This window comes from Equus quagga, chromosome 10, assembly GCF_021613505.1.
Source record: "Equus quagga isolate Etosha38 chromosome 10, UCLA_HA_Equagga_1.0, whole genome shotgun sequence".
Taxonomy (NCBI): Eukaryota; Metazoa; Chordata; class Mammalia; order Perissodactyla; family Equidae; genus Equus; species Equus quagga.
Genome location: NC_060276.1, coordinates 102,301,087 through 102,308,164, shown reverse-complemented (window position 1 = coordinate 102,308,164; position 7,078 = coordinate 102,301,087).

Genomic DNA, 7,078 nt, shown 5'->3' with positions numbered 1-7,078 from the left:
ATTCTTATTCTCTTGAGACTCTAGAATCTACTGCAAGGGTCAGTCAAGAAAGATGGATTGGAACAAAGAAGGCAAACCCTTTCTGCTGAAGTTTTACAGGATCCTTTTGATAACTTGATAACTATGAGTCTGTATTTTGAAGCACCTGTCACATAGTAGGTTCTGAAAAAAGTTGGAGAATTACAAGGTAGATTTAGCCTTCTCAGAAATTCCACCAGGGATGGAGGGGGTTGTTTTAATAACACAGCCTGATTCCCTGGGTCACCTGATAACACAGGGGCCCCGCCAACGCACATCGAGAAATGAGCTTTCATTGTGGGAAGCTATTCAGATTTCAGTTTATGTCTGTTGCATTGGCTAGCAGTTACTTTATCTAATACACAGCTGCTATTCCTGTTAGGCTTATTTAAATATTTTAATTACCAAAAACGTGGTGCATATGTTTTTGTAGCAAAATAATTCAAACAATACAGAGAAATCACAATTGTCTGCTTTATAGCATTCCTAGTAAATTCAGCAACCTCCTCAGTGGTGAATAAAATCAGCACATGGTGGGTATTATTTTAAAGCTCATTCTATGATATTTTTCCCCCAGGATTTGTTTATTTTATAGCTGGAAGTTTGTATCTTTTGACCACCTTTATCCATTTTGCTCACCTCCCACTTCTGGCAACCACCAACCTGTTCTCTGTGTCTAAGAGTTTGTTTGATGTTTTTTTAGATTCTCACATATAAGTGAAATCATACAGTATTTGGCTTTCTTTGTCTGACTTATTTCATTTACCATAATGTCCTCGAAGTCCATTCATGTTGTCACAAACGGTAGGATTTACTTCTTTTTTATGGCTCAATAATATATATATATATATATCTCACATTTTCTTTATCCATTCACCCATCGATGAACACTTAGGCACTTAGGTTGTTTCCATGTCTTGGTTATTGTAATTAATGCCACAATGAACATGGGGGCGCAGATATCTTTTTGAGTTAGTGTTTTCACTTCCTTCAGATATATTGTAATTTTCAAAATACGTGGGTTCACTAATCTTTTCTTCTGCTATATCTAATTTGTCATTAGTCTAAATCAGTGCATATTTTTATCCCTGACCTTGCAATTTACACCACAAAATTCATTTGTGTTTCTTTATATCTTATATGTCTCTATTTACATGTTTTCCCTTTTGTTTCTTGAACATGTGGAATATAGTTAAAATAACTCTTTTGATGTCATTGTCTACTCATTCTACCATCTGTACGATTTCTAGATCAATTTTGATCAATTAATTTTTATTCTCCTTAGTGGACATATTTTCCTGCTTCTTTGCATGCCTGGCAATTTTTGATTGGATGCCAAACATTGTGAATTTGGCCTTGTTCACACTGTGCTGGATATTGTTTTTTCAACACATGCATATTCTTGAGCTTTGTTCTATGACTCAGGTATGTTTCTTAGAAACATTGTGATCTTTCCAATTCTTGCTCTTAAGATTTGTTAGATGTGGCCAAAGCAGTATAAATCTAGGGCTAATCTTTCATCCTTATACAGACAAAACCCATCTGAGTACTCTCTCTGACGCCCTGGGCATAATACATTTTCCTATTCTCACTAGTGGGAGCAGAAAGCCTTCTAAGTGGACTCTAGAATTCTTTCTCAGTGCAATTCTCTCTCTCAACTCCAGAAAATGGCCAACTTTTACCTGAGCTACCTGTCCCTACGCTGCAGGCTCAAGCAGCAAGCTCGGGCAATTCTAGGCTCACCTCGTTTGTATTCAGTCTCTCAGGAATTATTGTCTTTCCTTGCCTGATGCCCAATATATTGAAAATGGTTGTCATACGTATTTTATTATTCTGTCTGTTTTCTTAGTTGTTTCAGGCAGGTGGCTAGATCTATTTCCTGTTATTTCATCTTCTCCAGAAATATAAGTAGTATAATCCAAATTTAAAACCTAAATTTTTATGACATACCAATGTCCCTAAACTGCAAGCCAACCAAAATTTGAAATGCATTAAAATAAACATTTGGATGGAGAGACTGTGGGACACACACGCATATATATGTATGTATATGTGTGTCTGTATGCATGTGTATATATATATGTTTAAGCAGGAGAGCATAAACCTGCAGAGCAAATTATCAACAATATTCCTCTCCTGCTTATGGAAAGGTACATGATTACTTAATTTTTTAATTTATGTTTTCAATATTTTCCAACACTGATAAAGCTCATATGCATTTCCTTTATGATTATAAAATACTATGAATATTCAAAATATGATTTAGATACCTGCATTAGTCAGGATTCTCCAGAGAAACAGAACCAGCAGGATGTATGTATGTGTGCATACATACATATATATAGAAAGAGATTTATGACGAGTGATTGGCTCATGTGATTATGGAGGCTGACAAGTCCCAAGACCTGCAGGGTGAGTCGAAAAGCTGGAGACCCAGGAAAGCCGATGATGCAGTTCCAGTCTGAATGCCAGCAGGCTTGAAAACCAGGAAGAGCTGACATTTCAGTTCAAATCTGAAGAGAGGAAAAAATAAATATAATGTCCCATCTGGGAGGTAGTCAGGCAGGAGGAATCCTCTCTTACTCGGGGGCGAGTCAGACTTTGTTTTAGTCAGGCCCTCAACTGATAGTATGAGGTGCACCCACACGTTATGGAGGGCCATCTGATTTACTCAGTCTACAGGTTTAAGTGGTAATCTCATCCAAAAACACTCTCACAGAAACACCCAGAATAATGTTTGACCATGGCCCAGTCAAATTGACATAAAAATTTAACTATTATGATACCAGAATAAACACACATCCTCTGCTTTACTTATCCCTTGTATAATTAGGGAAAAAAATTAAAATCTAAGTATTAGGCAATCAACTTAAAGGACTCCCTCCAGAAAAAGCTTTAAGTTAAATTTTCTTTTCTTTTTTTTATTGAGGTAACATTGATTTATAACATTAGATAATTTTCAGGTGTACATCATGTTCAACTTCTGTATAGACTACATCATGTTCACCACCAAAAGTCTACTTGTGAGTTATATTTTAAAAGCAGAAATTATGTATATATATCTAAAATAAATTCTCCCTGATGTGATTGGATTCAAAATTTATTTATTTATTTATTTATTTATTTATTTATTTATTTATTGAGGAAGATTAGCCCTGAGCTAACGGCTGCCAATCCTCCTCTTTTTGCTGGGGAAGACTGGCCCTGAGCTAACATCCATACCCATCTACCTCTACTTTATATGTGGGATGCCTACCACAGCATGGCGTGCCAAGTGGTGCCATGTCCACACCCGGGATCCGAACCAGTGAACCCTGGGCCGCCGAAGCGGAACGTGCACACTTAACCACTGCGACACCGGGCCGGCCCGGATTCAATATTTATATATGAAAGACTATGCAACTAATATTGGCAGCTACAAATAACATTGATGGCTTTCCATATTATAAATGTAGTGTTTATATGTTTTTTTCCAAGCTCATATAAAGAAATTGTGCTATTTAAAAATAAATGTACTTTTTTTAACCTATTGATTTTCATGAGAACAATGTAAGATAAAACAAATTTTCCTTCATAGGCTATTATTCAACACAGCATTTTTTAAGTTAACATGTGGGTACCTTTCACAAAGTAATACCATTGGAACAGAACTGGGATTCATGACTTTGTTAATTCTTCTTCTCTACTGTAAATGTTGTTACCTTCCCAGTTGTTAGCTACATCTCACATACTTATTTTCTTGTCTCAGTTTTCTTCCATTACAAAGCTTTCGTTCATAAATTATCCTGGTAAAAAAAGTCATTAATGACTTTGTTTACATTGATATAATTCAATATTATTTCATGCCTAAGTAATTTTTTCCCCATGGTATTATCTGTTCCATGTTAGTTTCTTTTACTTTGTAAAAGAATCATATTCTCTATTCTCCAGTGAGTATTTTTTTATTTCTTTGTTTTTTAAAGCATGGCTCTCTTTCCATAACTCATTAATCCCTAAGTTTTACCAAATGCTTTTGATCCAAAGGTGATTCTGCAGATTTTTGTTATAGAAGATATATACATATTAGTTTGCAGTGCAATTCTCACAGTATTTTTACTTTATCTTTTAAAAAATGTGCCTACATTCTCCAAAAAAAGGTAAAAAGGAGTGAAAAAACACCACTATTTTCCCTAATACTGTTTTATATTTCAACCAGCATTTCTTCCTTGCAAATAAGAACCCTTCCTTCTTTTTCCATTTTATCATCCTGTTTCTTTAGTCTGCCTTTGCTGCAGATCTAAATGATTTGTTGCTTCATTCTTACTTTTAAATAGTTCCACATTACTACTGGATCATAAAGCAGTTGTTATTATTCTACATGATTATAATATATGTTCTGTCATTTTTGCCCTTTCTGCAGCTCCTGTATTATATATTCCTTGCTGAACATGGACAGTTCCCTACACTTGTAGCTGTATTGAAAACCACTTCTGCTCAATATTCTGTTTTGGGAATTTCTCAGACTGACATTACATATTCAGCTTCCGTGTCCTTGAACATCCATCTCTCAACAAGAACATTTCCTAACTCTTGTGCATTTTGCTCTGATTCGAACGTCAAGGTATGGCAATCCTCAAACCATCTAAAATTACATTTCTCTCTTTTATATTTATACTCTTTGAAAAATGTTTCTATGCCATTTTTTCTTTTTAAAGATTGGCACCTGGGCTAACATCTGCTGCCAATCTTTTTTCTTTTTCTTCTTCTTTTTTCTCTCCAAAGCCCCCCAGTACATAGTTGTATATTCTAGTTGTGAGTGCCTCTAGTTGTGCTATGTGGGATGCCACCTCAGCATGGCCTGATGAGTGGTGCCATGTCTGCGCCCAGGATCCAAACTGGTAAAACTCTGGGCCACCAAAGCAGAGCACACAAACTTAACCACTTGGTCACGGGGCCGCCCCCTATGCCATTTTCTTATAGCTTTTCTCATCCCTTTACAATATTACTTCATTTATTCATTAATATAATTTTGTCCCATTAGTCTCAGAAAGAATTTAAGGGTGTTTACATAAAAAAGACTTTACGGTAAGATAATAAAACAATTTAAAATAAAAATGATTAAAGCAAGATTTTTTAAATGAGAGTAGAAATGGCAAGTAGAATTCAACAAGGAAACAGTATGCAAAATGTCTGTTGTATAGACTTGTTTGTTTAGTCCTAAATTTGGTCCTATCCCTTCTAATATCCAACACGAAAAGGAGATGAAATATAAGTAACTTACAAGGCCCACACAATGCATAACAAAGCTACTGTCTGGCACAGCTCTTTTTCATTCTACAAGAAGCGAAGAGAGAGATAGAGAGAAAGAGAGAGAGAAATAAAGACGAGAGAGAGAAATAAAGACGAGAGAGAGAGAGAGAGAGGGAAGTCTCCCTTGTCTCCTTAAACATAGGAAGAGGAAACACAGTAACTGATACACACTGATCCCACTTCATCCTTAGAGTGAAGACAGTATGATGTTTCACAGGCAGCCCAGAAGCACAGCTCTCTGCTGGGCTGGCCGGTTTCAGTAGCTCAGAGGAATGCATGGACGGTGTACATTTCCAGCCAATGTCTCTCCCTGTGTTACATTTCTCCCACTCTGCTGAGCTCTGGAAGACACTCTTCTCATCTCCTGATATCTTTATCCTTCACTTTTCTTCTTCCTGTGTCCTCCTGTGTTGGCCCCATTTTTCCCCCTTTTGGGAGAGCTCTTCTTGATGTCTGTTCTGATAGGCAAGTCTCCTTCCCACCCTACAGTTTTATAAATGTTTTCAGAATCTGAAGGGACCAGGGCTAGATTCTTCATTCTCCTTGTTGTACAGCTGGGGAAATTGCATCCCAGAAAAAGGTTACCTGGCTTTGGAAAAAGGAGACATGAAACAATCTTCAATATTGTAGTAGTTGTGACTTTATAAGTTTGAAAATTAAAAAAAAATGATTTTTACTAGCCCTTCCCACAGTATTCACATGATCTGTGATAAAATGTAAATCACATTTCACTATTTGACATATTACTGTTGAATGAAGAGATGTATTACTAAGAATAATGCATCCATTCCTGGTAAATGCCAACAGAGTAAGATGGCTGAACCACAAAGGGCGCAAGCAACATGGATTATTTTCCTATATTATCTTTTTTTGAAAAGCTGGTATATTCTCCGTTTAGCGAATTTTTTCTTTCTGTCCTTTATTTTGACCTTTTCCATTGACCATAACCCAGAGATTATTTCTTGCCTCTCCTTCTCTGTTTGCATAAGCAATTTTATCATAGCCCACTCCCTCTGTATCACTCTGCATTTTATTTTAAATCACTACCTCCATCAGAAGCACATTCTAATCAGGTGACCCACTCAACTGCAATGGGCTTCAGAAATGCTGTACTATAAGGAGAGAAAAACTGGACATTGGTGGACACTGGCAATTGTACCACGAGTTGTAGCCTCCCTATTCATTTTGAACCCTTTCATAAAAATAAATTTTAGACTTACGTAGAAGTTGTAAAAATAGTACAGAGTTCTCATGTACCCTTTTCCCAGCTTCAACCTAAGATATCAGTTTACATAGAATAGTGCATTTATCAAAACTCAGAAAATGACATTGGCACAATATTATTAACTATACTGCAATTTAAATTAGATTGCAAAGTTTTAACATTCACCTATTAGACAGGGAGTGGTTATAGTTCTTTAAGCTTTTTTTGGCATATATTGATTAATGGAACCACTATCACAATCAGGATACAGAATTGTTCCATCACCAGATAAAAAGTCTCTAATGCTCCCCATTTGGAGTCACACCTTCCCTCAAACCTTAACCCCTGACAACTATGAATCTGTTCTCCATCACTATAATTTTGCCATTTTGAAAATGTTATATAAATGGAATTCACAGTATGTAAGATTTAATTTTCAGGTCAACTTTTTCACTCAGTGTAATGATCTAGAGATCCATCCCGGTTGTTGCATGTATCATTAGTTGGTTCTCTTTTTATTGCTGAGTAGTATTCCCTTGGGTTGATGATATACCTCAGTCGGTTATC